A 16,481-nucleotide genomic window follows, 5' to 3' on the forward strand; every position below is an offset into this window, starting at 1 on the left:
CGACCGTAGCGGTCGCGCGGTTCCAGACTGTAGCGCCTAGAACCGCTCGGCCGCTCCGGCCGGCGTGGCGCCCTAGACCGCTCGGCTAATCCCGCGCGGCGTTGCAGTTTGTCTCCATCTGTAAGAAAATTTTGGGTTGTCCATAATTTCAGGATCTACGTGTTTTGATTAATCAGTTCCAGTGAAATGATGTAGCCGAAACGGTTGGTTGCCGTGGGATCGTTATTTATTCGCGTCACAAACTGACTGTTATAAAATCTTGAACAGTATTGGGCCCCATCGGCTGTTGGCGCCATTCCTTATACAAACTTCAACAATGAAGATATGAATATTTTACATTGTTCAACACAGTAATTTAGAAGTTTTCAATTAGAAGTTGCAAAGTTTTACAGGAAAAGCTACAGAGTTTGAAATTATAAAACGTTACAATCATCTCACAATAATAAACAGGTCAAAATAATATGGATAACATTTCCAAAACACAAGAAATACCATATACAGTAACAACAATGTTGACTTTAGAAACTGAAATAACGTTTTAAATACAGGTTTGATTTTATTACTAACATATTTTAAACGCCTTCTCATTAAGTTAAGGGGAGTCGGATGGTTGTTTGGTTCAAAATTTTTTATTTTTATTTTTTGCACTTCTTTTGTTACGCTAATATCTAGGATTAAATTGATACCAAATTTATTAATTTATATTGAGTGGTTTCCGTTTTACAAGCGTTTTAGTAAAACCCTGCAACGAGCACTTCTCATGAACTCAACCTTCTTTTTACTCGCTAGCGACTACTTGTTATAGTACAGCTGTTTGAAAGCTTAGTTGGTAACACTGATGAAATACTGTTGGCAACAATAATGAAAGCAGCTGCCAGTTTACTTTGTTGTTTTCAGTTCTTTGTTTGTGGTGACAGAAAGTGAAGTTGGTTTACGATATTCGTATTTCAGTGTTTAGATCTCAGCAAATAATATCATGTAAAAATGCCGCGAATACAAAACAAGAAAAGAAAACGTGAGTTCATGGTGAATCTGAAGTGGAAGTTCATTGTGAAGGTGACCCTAGGCCTAGTACTAGTACTGAATTTGCTTGTGCTTATAAAACAAGCTCTTCTTCTAAGAAGCTTACCCGTAACTTGGCTAAATATGAGATATATGGAAAAGAAGAAGGTTGCTATGATATTGTTAATATCAACAGTTCAGGTAGCCTAGCTAGCCAAATTGTGGTGTGTGTAAATTGTAAAGGAACCCTTACCGTCTCTACTGAAACCAGGCTAGGCTTGCAAGTACCAATAGTAATAACGTGCAGTGACTGTTCTTTTGAAGTGTCCACTACTAATTCTCCATGCTTACCTAAATCTAAACAATCAGAAGTGAACGTTCGATTAGCCTACGCATTCCGATATACTGGAAATGGCGAAGAAGCGGCGAAAACTTTCTGCGGTGTAATGAACTTTCCCGAATCCGCCAGCTTTCAAATATTACAATAAGATGCTTCGAGATGCTGCAAAAGAGGTCTGTGAAGAGAGTATGAAGGCTGCTGTTGAAGAAAGTGTCGGTGAAAATGATGGTAACAGAGACTTGACAGCAATATCTGACGGATCGTGACAACGTAGGAGTCACACTTCACTCAATGGAATTGTAACTGCAATAGCAGAAAACACAGGCAAGGTAACTGATCTTAAAATTTTATCCAAGTATTGCAGATGCGAAAACAGAATAACCAACAATCATGATGCTAATTGCCTAGCTAACTACTCTGGTGTAAGTGGATGGATGGAGGTAAAGGAAATTGTGGAAATGTTCCAGGAATCGCTGCCGAAATACGGAGTGCGGTACAAGTACCATTTAGGAGACGGGGACAGTGTTTCTTACCCTAAGGTTTGTGAGGCTAAACCATATAGTTCCAAATTCTCAATTGAGAAATTGGAATGTTGCGGTCACGTCCAGAAGCGAATGGGTAGTCGCATCAGGAAACTGAAGCAGAAACTTGGGAAAACAAGACTCCGACGGCAAAACCATCGGGGGTCGTGGCCGCCTTACTGGCGAGGCTATAAATCAAATACAACTGTATTATGGCCTAGCTATAATAAGGAATGCTACAGAGCTCTAAAGGACATGAAGGCAGCGGTCTGGGCAGAATTATTTCATTTGACGGCTACCAACGAAGACATATCTGGACACGGACTATGCCCCAAAGGTGAGACAAGCTGGTGCAAATTCCGAAAAGCCCAGGAGAGAAATGAGCCTTATCACCACAGTGAGCACACTCATCTCCCTTACGCTGTCATGGAACAAATAAAACCCATATTTAGAGATTTGGCCCATCCTGGCCTCTTGCGTAAGTGCCTACTTGGTGGAATGCAAAATCCGTCAGTCGTTCAACAATGTTGTATGGTCGCGGCTACCAAACGCAACTTCTATTTTGATGACTACATTTCAGTTGGGAGTGTACGAAGCTATTACAAGTTTCTATGAAGGAAATTTAGCAAAGTGTAAAATTTTGAGTCATCTAGGCATATCTCCAGGCAAGAACTGTGTCAAGTTTTTGAAAACCGACGACGAATTCGGATTAAAAAAAGCGGACAAAGCTGTCACAGAAATTGAGAAAAATGTCGCAAGGCCACACAGCAAGCAAGAAGAAAGATTGAGGACCAGTTTGAAGAACTAGAAGATCCAGATAGACCTTCATATGAAGCTGGAATGTACTAAAGTAAGAATAAAATCACTGTTTAATAGCCTTATCTTTATTTGCGTTTCCCTGACAACTGTGTTTTTCAATGGTTAGGAACATTTTTCTTGGCTACTATTAATGTAATCAACATGATGTTTTTAAAAAAATTGTTCCTTATTTGTTAGTTGTTGATTTAAACTGAGGAAATATGAATATCTTTTAAAGAAGTGTGGTATATATTTAATTAAAGAAAAAAATTGCAGTTTTTATGGCTACTTAAAAACTTTTTTTAAAAAACATAAGTTTTATTATTTTTAAGACTTATCAGTTTAAAATAAAGATAAAGATATAAGGAACACAACAAAAAAATCACGATAATATGTCAATTGGTTAGGGAAAAAAATGTTCCTAAAGTCATATAATTTAACATGGCCGAGATAGAACCATTCGACCCCCCTTAAACAGTAATGACAATTAGGTTTCTCTTTACAGATTTTATAAGTGTCAGGTTTAATATTTGCTCACAGTCATTGAGCGCACTATCGAATAGAAACTATACTTCACAGTAATTTCATTATAATTCATCACAGATGTCCTCAAGCTACCATTATTTCATCAGTTTAGTCAATAACATTATAACCTGTACTCATTAAGATTCAGTACATTGTGTATAACATCAGGAAGTGGTATAGAATAGTTGAGTCAGCCTATCCTGTTACTTAACAGCTTGTAACTGTCACTCTTGTACTTGGTCATTAAGGGGACCTGGATGTGAACGGGCTGCTTTTTTATACCTCTCTCTCAGTGGACATTACTCTTGATCTACAATGCGGAGGTTTTTTACCAGCAATGAATGACATTAACTCAAGCTGCAAAAGAAAAATTATTGAAATATCTGTTATAGTTTAAGAATTATAGTATTTTGCCTAATAAATGTTTTTATAATACGCGTTCCCATTCTGGCACCATTTTTTGGTCCATCATCAGTCTAATAGCATTAAATCTGTGGCAGACTGTTGTCAACATTCATAGGAATACATTATGCCTCTCGTTTTGTTGTTTGGTGTATATCCAAGGAAATAGAAAAACCCTTATTATACCACATTTCTATTTTGTCTAAAAAATACCTCCAAAATTATATACAGATTGACAAACATAGATCATTTCTGCGATGTATTAGGCATAATACAAATATACTAACCCATTCTTCACTTGAGAGAAATTTGGTGAACATGGATAAAACAATTGTGAAGTTATATGTACCTAATGTTCTGAAAATGTATTTTCGAGAAAATGAGAAAAGAATGTTCACAATATTTTTGACTCACCGTATACCTCTTTCGGAAAATTCCAGCAGCATAATCTGCTGGCCTGCTGCTTCTTTATCCTCTGTAGACTTCTTCAGGAGTCTTTTTCTTACTCTGGACTCTTTAGTGGTGGCTTCCACAGCCCTTTCAGCTTCAACTAGTCGCTGATGATCTATGGCAGTCACACCAGCTATCACATTATTTCCTGGCTGGATGCCTAATTTGTCCATTACTTTTGTCCTGCTGATTACACCATCATTGAAACAGATGACAGCATCCATCACACCCATTCTGAGAACTGTCCATCCAACAAATACTGTTTTTGGTACTCGTTGCCACACGCAGCTGTTGAAACTCTCATTAGCGTTTTGTGTACGGCCATGTAAACATTTGCTAAGTAATTTTGTATCTTCAAGGTGCCTGTATATTGGCTTTATTGTTTCCATCTCTGTGGTAGGCAAGAAATGTTTATGGTGATATTCCTTGCCTGTTTCATGAGCGTGGCTGGTTTGCAGACATTTGTTCAAAGAGCGTTTAAGACCAAATCAACAACTGAAAAGCAAATAAAAAATACATTTTTTGAAACATGATAAAATTGTCTTTAAGATGGTGACAAAAAAATGTTTTTTGAAATTTCAGTGATTTCACGTCCAGGTCCCCTTGAAATTGCATCTCTGTCTCTGACATGACTTGATTCTGGCTGTGGCAATGTTAGTGAGTTTTAGTAAAAAATACTAATTTTATACTTCCTACTGTTCGGTACTGTAACAGCACACACAACATGTCTTCCATTGTCTTGCTGAAACGAAAGCATCATGAGGGTTTGAATCTAAACCACAGGCTGAGCATATCAAATATCTATATCTGCAGCCCTGTTTTGCGTTGGTTCAGGTGTTGCCTGGGAACTAGGCGAGCCAGTGCATGATGGTGCACCGATTTAAGGCTGTGCGCTGGGTGGTTGAGGGAAGGCAATTGAATTGGCTGGAAGCGTTCAGGCCGGCCGGTGTGTCCGAGCGGTTCTAGGCACTACAGTCTGGAACCGCGCGGCCGCTACGGTCGCAGGTTCGAATCCTGCTTCGGGCATGGATGTGTGTGATGTCCTTAGGTTAGTTAGGTTTAAGTAGTTCTAAGTTCTAGGGGACTGATGACCTCAGCAGTTAAGTCCCATAGTGCTCAGAGCCATTTTTTTGAAGCGTTCAGTGCTGTTGGTGAGCCGCGTTGGGCACGGCGTATTTTCCTTGGTGGTATACATCTGTTTATGGAGGAGCTGGCAGCCTGGCCTTGCCTTTGTTGCTGCCAGTTAGTGGTCTGGATCTGACCCTCTAAGCACCTTTCAACCTTGCGGCGTTAACCGCAGCACAGAATTATCTTACCTTCTCGAAGTGGTGCAGTTGTTAATAGTAAGCATCGGCTTTTGCTTTATGTGAAGGTTCTTGCCTGTTTCTCAAAGTCTCTTGCTTACTGGCTACTTGGTAACATGTGGTTAGTGCTATCTGTTCTTAGTGTGTGGCCACTTTAGTTGTCAAATGTATTTCTGCTGTACTTGTGTGGCTGCACAAAGAGTTTAAATGTCAGCTATCACGAATTGTGTAACGTCTGATGTTTTCTTAATGCTTATTTGTGTGAGCTGTCCAAAGGTAACAACTTGTATTTAATTTCAGTGTTTAAATCTCCTGTAATGTGCACCATGCCCGTAATTGTTACACCTAGTGATAGGACCGTTGTTTGGTGTGTAGCAAGTGTCCCCCTTTCTCTAAGTGTCTTGTTCTGTTGTTTGATGTTCGTCAGTAGTACCATGGTGGGTGGCTGTCATTTCGTACCATGGTGGGCGTCTGTCATTTCCTGTTTCACGGTTAGCGCCACGCTGGTGCTTATGCTAATTTGCGCATAGGAAATGTTGATGTTGTATTCACATTCTCCTGTTCCGGTTAATGCTTCTACATAGCAATTGTTACGACCTGTGACGGGTATACTGATCGTTTGTGTGTATTTACCAAAATTTTCACCAGTAAAGTCTTCTTCATTTGCTTTTCACCATTTTGTAGGCTCTTTAAGTTATGTGATACGCAAGCTTAACTGAGTAGCAAGTTAGTCATTAAATATACATATACGGTGTCTGTTCGTTTGGACAGAGTGAATCATGTAAGATATAGTACTCATTATATTTAGTCAACGATTACACATATCGAAACGGGATTTTCGGAAAATGGTAGAGCGTCGAAGGGTACGAATTTATTTGTTTGGTTAATGTTTTTAGCGCTGACACCGACGGAGATATTGAAGCAAGTACTTTTTTTTAAATCGAACCGTGTACTTTTTATACCTGCGTTCGAAAGCTCTTAAGAAGACAATTAGATTAGATTAGATTAATACTTGTTCCATAGATCATGAATACGACACTTGGTATTGATGTGGAACGTGTCAGGTTAATACAAGATGTCTGTACAAGATATTACATTACACAAAATATTGCATGACACTAATGTTTAAGTTGTTGGTTTTTTCCCTTAAGTTATATCTAAAAATTCAGCCAATGAGTAGAAGGAGTTGTCATCTAGAAATTCTTTTAATTTATTTTTAAATGTTAGTTGGCTATCTGTCAGGCTTTTGATGCTGTTTGGTAGGTGACCAAAGACTTTTGTGGCAGCATAATTTACCCCTTTCTGTGCCAAAGTCAGATTTAACCCTGCATAGTGAAGATCATCCTTTCTCTTGGTGTTATAGCTATGCACACTGCTATTACTTTTGAACTGGGTTGGATTATTAACAACAAATTTCATAATATATATACTGTGAGGTTACTGTGAGGATCCCTAGATCCTTAAATAGATGTCTGCAGGATGACCATGGGTGCCTCCAGCAATTAATCTGATTACACGTTTTTGAGCAATGAATACTTTTCTACTCAACGATGAATTACCCCAGAATATGATGCCATACGAAAGCAGTGAATGAAAGTACTGAGATTCTTATCACCAAAATTTGCAATAACCCTAATAGCATACGTAGCTGAACTCAGACGTTTCAGCAGACCATCAATGTGTTGCTTCCAGTTTAACCTCTCATCAATGGACACACCTAAAAATTCTACCTTAGCTACAGACTTCTGTTCAAAGTCTATATTTATTACTGGAGTTGTGCCATTTACTGTACGGAACTGTATGTACTGTGTTTTATCAAAATTTAAAGAGAGTCCGGTTGCTGAGAACCACTTAATAATTTTATGAAAAACATAATTTACAATTACATCACATAGTTCTTGGTTTTTGGATGTTATTACTATACTTGTATCATCAGCAAAAAGAACTAACTTTGCACCTGCATCAATGTGGAGTGGTAAGTCATTAATGTATATCAAGAACAGTAAAGGACCTAAGACCGAACCCTGTGGGACCCCGTACTTGATAACCCCCCAGTTTGAGGGGGTTTTAACATTACATGAACCACTTATTTCAACTTTCTGCAATCTTCCAGTTAAGTATGAATTAAACCATTTGTGCACTGCCCCCCCTCAAACCACAATGATTTAGCTTATCTAAAAGAATTCGATGATTTACACAATCAAAGGCCTTTGAGAGATCACAAAAAATACCAATGGGTGATGTCCGGTTATTCAGAGCATTTAATATTTGACCAGTGAAAGCGTATATAGCATTTTCTGTTGAAAAGCCTTTCTGAAAACCAAACTGACATTTTGTTAGTACTTTAATTTTACAAATATGGGAGGCTACTCTTGAATACATTACTTTCTCAAAAATGTTTGATAGAGCTGTCAGAAGAGAGATTGGGCGGTAGTTATTGACATCCGACGTATCCCCCTTTTTATGCAATGGTTTTACAATGGCATATTTCAGTCTATCAGGGAAAACACCCTGGAAATGCCATCAATTCTGTAAGAGATTTTACTTTTCAGTGAGTTTATTATTTTACTGATTTCAGAGGGAGAGCTTGGTGGAATTACAGTTCTTTCAAACTGCACAGGTATGGCCTCTTCTATTAGTAGCCATGCCTCTTCTAGTGAAGATCTAGATCCCATTTTCTCCACAACATTTAAAAAATGATTATTTAAAATATTTTCAATTTCTGATTGTTTGTTAGTACACTTGTCATTCAGTTTTATGGCACTAAAGTCTTCCTGTGCTCATGGTTGCCCTGTTTCCCTTTCAATAATATTCCAAATTGCTTTAATTTTATTATCAGAGTTACTGATCTCATACATGATACACATGCTTCTGGACTTTTTAATAACTTTTCTTAGTACCACACAATAGTTTTTATAATATTGAACAATTTCGGGGTCAGTACTCCCTCTTGCTGTTAGATAGTTCTCTTTTACGGTTGCAAGATATTCGTATTGCGTTAGTTAGCCAAGGTTTTTTATAGGTTTTCTTGGAATTATGTTTATTTTCTTGGGAAAAAAATTTTCAAATACCCTTAAAAATGTATCGTGAAATAAGTTATATTTCAGGTTTGCATCGGGTTACTTATACACTTCATCCCAGTCTAGCTGCTGTAGGCTTTCCCTAAAATTTGCAATATTTATATTGTTAATTGAACGCACTGCTTTGAAAGTCTGATTTGATATACTGTATGGAGCTATGTCTTGTACCGTAACTAGCTGTGCACCATGATCTGAAAGACCAATCTCAACAGGATATACAGTGATACACCGTTTGTTAATGTTGACGTTGAAACATATCGTAAAAAAATTCGAAAAATATCCTAGAATTTGCGAGCTCGGTGGCCGGAATCGGCATTGATGGTGCAAACATCGTCAGGCAAAGCTGTCGTGCTACGCTGTGCCAGAATGTCAACACAACTGCCTGTTTACTTTTCTGCACTGCAGGCCTCTCGTTTCTGCTTCTGTATTCGTTGCCTGCAGAGATGTATACCAATGAGGAGTAGTTGGCTATACTACTTTTATATGGTGGAAGTAAAAGAAATGCCGTAAAAAGAGTACAGCGGTATAGGGCTATCTATCTGGATCGCCAGTGTCCGACGCGCCAGGCAACTGCACAAATCATTAAGAAGCTAGTGCGGACAGGCTGCTTTAACGTCGAAAAGAGGGCAAGAAAGAAGACTGCAACTAACAGAGAACACTAAGAAACCGTTCTGGCTACCACGCTGATTTAATCCACACAGTGGTGCGAGACATATTGCCAAGGAATTTGGAATCAGCCAGACGAGTGTCATCAGCGCCTTGCATCGACAGAATTTCCATCCTCATCATCAGTCGCATCAGCCACTCGACGACCGTGGTTCCTAACGTCGTACAGAATTTTTTCGGTTTGCCCTCAGCAATTGAGAGACGACCCTATGTTTTTCCATCATATACTCCTTACCGATGAAGCAACGTTTACTAATCACGCTAATGTGACTTTGCATAACGTGCACTATTGGGCAGCCGAAAATACACACTGGCTTCCTCAGGTGCAATGTCAACGGCCGTGGAGAGTAAACGTACGGTACGGCATCATGGGAAATTACATTGTGGGACCTTACTTCATCTCAGGCGCTCTAAATGGATATTCGTACGCACACTTTCTGACGAACATTCTGGCGGTCCTTCTAGAAGAGGTACCACTGGATATTCGACAGTGTACGTGGCTGCAACACGACTGTTATCCAGCTCACTCGTTCCTTGTGGCAACACAAATACTGAATGAGAACTTGCCTGGACGTTGGATTGGACGAAATTCTATCTTCAAATGGCCTGCGAATTCCCCCGATTTCACTCCTCTTGATTTCTTTCTTTGGGGAGCACTCAGAGATGCAGTCCATGACGAAGCTCGAACTACGCCAGAAGATATCTGACGTAGAACCGCCAGTGCACGCTCTACCATATAATCCACTATAATTACATCTGTTCGTTGTTCTTTCGAACGGCGATTGCAGATGTGCCTTCTAGTCCATGGTCAACAATTTGAACACGTACTCAAATACAGGATAAAGTTAATTTTTTTGGAAGACAAAATTTATGTCAAAATCAGAATTATATTAAAACCTTCTACTGCTAACGGGCGTTGATATATGTCAATGGGGACAGGTGATAATGTGTGCCTCGACCGGGACTCGAACCCAGGATTTCCTGCTTACATGGTAGACGCACTATCCATCTGAGCCACCGAGCGCACAGAGGATAGCGCGACTGCAGGGACTATCTCGCGCACGCCTCCCGCGAGACCCAAATTCTCACCTTGTAGGCCTACGTCCACACACTATGTTCGTAGTGTCCCACCCCAACACACTCATTACTCGTGAAAGACATTCTTACCAAGTCCCATAAGAGTTCGGGGAATATGTGTGCATCTGCACAGAAGAAGAAGGTCATGGCCGGTGTTGCCAGAACTATATACTTATATGGATATGGTGTGTGTTCTTTTGGACATGACCTTCCTCTCCTGTGCGGATGCACACATATTCCCCGAACTCTTACGGGAGTTGGTAAGAATGTCTTCCACGAGTAATGAGTGTGTTGGGGAGGGACACTACGAATGTAGTGTGTGGATGTACAAGGTGAGAATGTGCGGTTCGCGGGAGGCGTGAGAGAGATAGTCCCTGCAGTCGCGTTATCCTCTGTGTCCTCGGTGGCTCAGATGGATAGAGCGTCTGCCATGTAAGCAGGAGATTCCGGGTTCGAGTCCCGGTCGGGGCACACATTATCACCTGTTCCCGTTGATATATATCAACGCCCGTTAGCAGCTGAGGGTATTAATATAATTCTAATTTCTTTCTAGACGGCTGCAGGTCATCAATGGTGTCTACTCTTTCGGACATGTCCGAAAGAACAGACACCATATCCATATAAGTATAAATTTATGCCATGCGATTTGGGTGGTTACCAAATCATTGCTAGTAATTTGTTTATTTCATTTAGGTGTGTATGAAATTGAATTGCAATGTAAAATAAGTCGACAGCGTGCATTGTACGTAGCTGGTAACACTGTCATTAAGCGCTTTCGTTCAACGTGAAACAACGTTTCGTTAAGACGACCATTTATTTTGCGGGTCGTACAGGTGGTTATCGAAGTAATTTTAATAAAACGTTTAGTTCAACCACTGTGTCCCATATGATGTAATTTAAAGCTGTTTAGGTATAGTCACTTGTCGGACAGCATGTATTTTATCTCTAAGAAGCACACAGCCACGTATAGTAAAACAAAGGTCAAATCTTCCTTCTAACATGCAGATATTTTTGCAGCGTATAACACCTCTCTATTTTGGAAGAAGAACAGTTAATTTCTCTGTTTCAGTTCGCGTAAATCCGGAAGGATATACTGATGTGAAATAATTTTCCTATGCCCTTTGTGATACGATACATTCTAACCTATCTCGTATTTTCATATAAATCATTCGTAGATGAACCTGCACCTAGGTCGTAAGTTGGTTCAAGGACAAATAGAGCTTTATTCTCATAGCGCAGGCCCACCTTAACGGTGTACAACTACGCAGCCTTTGCACCGCTAATGCCGTGCTTTCACATTCGAGGACATTTCTCGACTTTTTTTAACGACGGGTTTCAATGTCAACATTATCAACGCTGTATCATTTAATTGTCTTCTCAAGAGCTATCGATTACAGTTATAAAAAGTGTACTGTTCCATATAAAAAACATACTTGCTTCAATATCTCAGTTGATTACCAACGCTAAAAACATTAATCAAACAAAAACATAGGTGCCCAAAGACGCTCTAAGATTTGCCGAAAACCGCGTTCCAGTATGTGTAACCGCTCACGAAGTAAAAAGGTGTGATCCCGGCGAAGGTTCGAGTCCTCCCTCGGGCATGAGTGTGTGTGTTTGTCCTTAGGATAATTTAGGTTAAGTAGTGTGTAAGCTTAGGGACTGATCACCTTAGCAGTTAAGTCCCATAAGATTTCACACACATTTTTTAAAAGGTGTGTTACGTTTTACGTGACTCATTCTGCATATATAAAGGTGTGACGACCAAAGATACAATCTTTACTGCAGGTGCACATCAACCTTGATCCCTTGCGGGAATCCCAAATGGCGAGAGGGGGGCTCATGTGTAGGTGACGCTACGCAAATAGGTGTAACAGCTTGGAAATTTGGCTCGAACGACCTAGGCGATTAAAGCGATCATTCACGTTAAGAGGGAGATCCAGGTTAAAATCCGTGTCTGGCACAAATTTCCTCCAGGTACCATCATTTCGTTTCACGACCCAAATGCGCCTAACGTCATTGAAAAACTTTTAATAGTGTTTGTACCGCCGTTGGATCACACAAGGTGTCTGTTCTTTCAGACCAGCAGCTAACGTCATTGAAAACCTTTGAAATCTATTAATGAAGTTTATTGTGTGTTGCAAGCAATTCTTAGAATCATTTTCTGAGTGGATGGTATGTATATGATATAATATTCTGTCTATGCCCAGTTTGTCATAATCATGTTCACGAGCCAGTTTCATGTGCTTGAAGCCACTGGATCATTATGTATCCTCTTGATTCCTGAAGATAAAATAGGGGAGGAAAATTGTTTTCAGTGTTATTTTTATTAGTCTAACACATAATTACATTTAGAATTATATTATTTGTATTTTTATTTTTTGTACAGTCTAAAATATTTGAGGTACACATATATGTGCCGGCCGTGGTGGCCGAACGGTTCTAGGCGCTACAGTCTGGAACCGCGCGACCGCTACGGTAGCAGGTTCGCATCCTGCCTCGGGCATGGATGTGTGTAATGTCCTTAGGTTAATTAGGCTTAAGTAGTTCTAAGTTCTAGGGGACTGATGACCTCAGATGTTAAGTCCCATAGTGCTCAGAGCCATTTGAACCATTTTTACACATATATGGACTACAGGTTTTAATTGGTAAATAAATAATACATTGAAAAACATATTAAAGTTACTGTTGACGAAATTTTACTAAACAATTGTTTAGTCACACATAAATAAACATTAGAATTCTTGCACAAGTTTCTTGTGCGGGGTAGGCAACCTTCAAAGCGACATTTAGAAGCATTTCTTGCCTCTAAGTATTGACGAATATGCTGAGTCGGGTCGTTTCGAGTTGCTTGCTTGGCATGGAGACAATTTTTCTTCTTTTGGGTTTATGCCTTCATCTTCTCTTGAACTCCCAGTAATTTCCCGTTCATCCAAGATTATTTCTTTGGAGACTTTCCTGTAAAAAGTCTGTCACTATATGTTACATGCTGTCCATTTGTTTTGGAACTGTCACAGTCAAAAGCTTAATTACACTTGCACCTAAACCTATTTCTTTTAATTCAGTGTCAGGCACTGTTCCTTTGCCAGTATATATTATGAAGTCAAGAACTAAACCATCTGAAGACACCAAAATAAAATTCAACCCAAGAGGATTAGGCTTAGATGGCACATAAGTTGTCATTGCACATCTGCCAGGTAATGGAATTATCTGCTCATCAACTGAGAGATGTTTAGACTGTGGCAAGGCGAGACACTTATTCCTGCAAAAATTAATGACTGGCCTCAATTTCCAAAGTTTGTCACTCCTATCATGATCGTGTAAATTGTTTGCGAAATGTAAACTATTTTGTAACATGAAATACCTGTCCCGAGTCACAGTATCATTGACGAGAAGCAGATCAAGTTGCCAACTCCAGTGCATCTTGGCTTGTAGTAGCGCGAATGTACCCATTAGAATTTCAATCCCAACGAAGGAAAGAATTTCGTTCATATTTGTGTTTAAATTCTTACCACTACCTTGCACGTGATATGGATTTGTTTGTTCTGCAACACCATTCCAAAACTTCTCATCATAATATTCAAAAAATATTCAGCAGGATCCCTTACCACACCATCTATCAGATCTTCGAAACTATCTTCACCTGATTCCTTGTTTTCCATTTTTGAGCAAGTCCATTGTTACTTATGCTTACGTCCACTGTCCTGCGACCTATCAGGCGTAGGGTCTTCTATTTCGATTTCTGCGTGTTCAGTAGTGACTGCAGATTCAGGGACAACTTCCTCATCCGAAAACTGTTGACTCTCTTCGTCTGAAAGTGAACTGAAGTCACTCTCCTCCAGCATCCGAAGTATTTCTTCATCGTTGATTACTGAAAGTAACGCCATAAATTAATTGTTGATGTTTCAACAATCGAGATCCTAAAAATTATATGACGATTAGATAATTATGAGGATTTCCTCACACAATACATAACAATTAAAACATCACAATGAATAAGGTAAACAGAAAAACTTTGAGGTTGAGTCTTGAAGTATTCAGAATAAGAGATAATTTTGGAAAAATCATATATCAGTCACACTTGTGACTATTTTTACATACGTAAAGCAAAAAAGAAAGTAGATTTAGTGTACAGAACAAGGTATTATTTTGAATTACCTCCAGAGCGCGCGCTGTGTGTAGCCACTTCACCGACCCGTGTCGTCAAAACATCACATTGAGCACTGCAAGCAATAGTAGCAGTAGTAATAGTAGTAGTAGATTTATTCATCCGTAGATTTCTTTTTACAAGGATATAGGACATGTCAAAGTATTTACAAATTTAGATCAATTTAAAATAAGCTAATTCGTATAAACATATATTTACAGACTTCTAGTTAGAAACAATCATTAGATTTACTCCTGGTATACAACACGTTTTTTGCAAATAACTTATTAAATAATGTAATGCCACATTGTTCACCCATATCTCATTATCAGTTACTGCACACACTATACACACATTGCTTCATATCACTTCAGTCACTACACACACACACACACACACACACACACACACACACACACACACACCGGTGATCTCTGGGCCTCCATAATGAGTGAGATGTTGAGCTCAGAAAGAGGAAGATGTGTTAGTATTGTGCTACGCACAGCTTATTATTTCTAGAAAGAAAAAAAGAAGGAAAAAAACATAAAATTAAGGTGTTATGTGGAATGTTGGACATTTTATAATCATTATTATTATGATTTATTTGCGTAATATTTTTCATCAAACCCCTACTCTGTTTTAGCTAAGCAATCCGTCAGTGTATAAGATGTATTGCATAACAGGTATTTTTAGCTGCCTTTTTAAATAAGTGTATTTTGGCAATTTCTTTAATCTCTTTTCGTAATTTATTGTACAGTTTCATTCCTTGGTAGAAAATGCTGTTTTGAGTTTTATGTTTATTTTTTCTTGGTAAATGTAAGTTGAGTCTATGCATGGTCATGGACAGAGCTGTTTGTGCAGTAATTACCTATGTCATTTTTGATGTGTACAACTGACTGGTAAATGTATTCACATGGAGCAGTTAAAATCTCCAGTGTTCTGAACAGATCTTTACAATGAGCACGACTAGTATTTTTGGTTATTGTTCTTATGGCTCTCTTCTGGAGTTTAAAAATTGTGTTCATATTTTGTGCATTTGTTTCCCAAAAAAGAATTCCATAGCTAAGAACTGAGTGTACATATGAATACTATGTAACTAAAAGACACTGCATGTTACCCACTGATGATAGGATTCTAAGGCCATAACATGCTGATGACATTTTGTTAGCAAGTACCTCTGTGTGTTCACACCACTTCAACTGAGAATCAATATTCTTTTTTTAGAAATTTTGCATTTGTTACACTGTCTATAGAGGTGTCATCTACATTTAATTTAACATTGTCATTTTCCTCTTCAAACTGAAATTCATGACGTTTGTTTTCTTTATGTTCAATATCACTTTATTACTTATTGACCAGTCATAAACTTCCTTGAGAGTTTCATTTGATTTCTCAGCAAGGATTTCTCTTGTTTTCTCAGTGACTATAATTTTGCTGTCATCAGCGAAGAGGATTATTTCACCATGAGTAACACTACTGGGAAAGTCATTGATGTGTATCAGGAACAGTATTGGTCCTAATATGCTACCTTGCGGAACCCCTATATTAATGTATTTTGGTTCTGATAAGTGTTTTACTAAATGTCTATTTGAAGTATGTGTTCTCTCTACCCTTTGTACCCTACCTGTTAGGTATGATCGAAACCAGTCGTTAGCTACCCCTGTTATTCCTAATGCTTCTAATTTATTTAATAGAATCTTGTGGTCGACTGTATCAAACGCCTTAGAAACATCCAAAAACATGCCTGTGTCACACTCATCTTTATCAAGAGCATCAAGTACAACTTTTGTGAATTCTACTATGGCCGACTCCGTATTTTTGCTACTTTAGGAACCAAACTCTGATTCGCTTAAAAGATTGTATTTATTCAGGTAATTCATTAATCTGTCTCTCATAATTGCTTCTATTATTTTTGAGAATGCTGACAGCAGGGAAATGGGCCAGTAATTATCTATGTCTTCTGCATTACCTTTCTTAAGCATAGGTACAACTCTTGCCTGTTTTAACTGCTCTGGAAATGTCCCTGATGTGAGGGATTCATTTATTATATTTGTTAAGAGGCCTTGTATAATCCCTATGCATTGTTTCAGTACACACATTGGTACTTCATCTGAGCCTACTGACTTTTTATTTTTTAGTTTTTGAATTGTTTTATTGACTTCATTCTCTGTG

The 16,481-nt window shown here is 38.7% G+C and overlaps 1 non-coding gene across 1 annotated transcript; it reads left to right on the forward strand.

Annotated features, from left to right (window-relative positions):
* The first annotated feature begins 10,562 nt into the window (after positions 1 to 10,562).
* Positions 10,563 to 10,636, forward strand: Trnat-ugu (transfer RNA threonine (anticodon UGU)). Its single transcript has one exon. It is a non-coding gene; the product is annotated as a tRNA-Thr (tRNA).
* The last annotated feature ends 5,845 nt before the right edge of the window (positions 10,637 to 16,481 follow it).

This window comes from Schistocerca serialis, chromosome 5 (assembly GCF_023864345.2).
Source record: "Schistocerca serialis cubense isolate TAMUIC-IGC-003099 chromosome 5, iqSchSeri2.2, whole genome shotgun sequence".
In the NCBI taxonomy this organism is placed as follows: Eukaryota; Metazoa; Arthropoda; class Insecta; order Orthoptera; family Acrididae; genus Schistocerca; species Schistocerca serialis.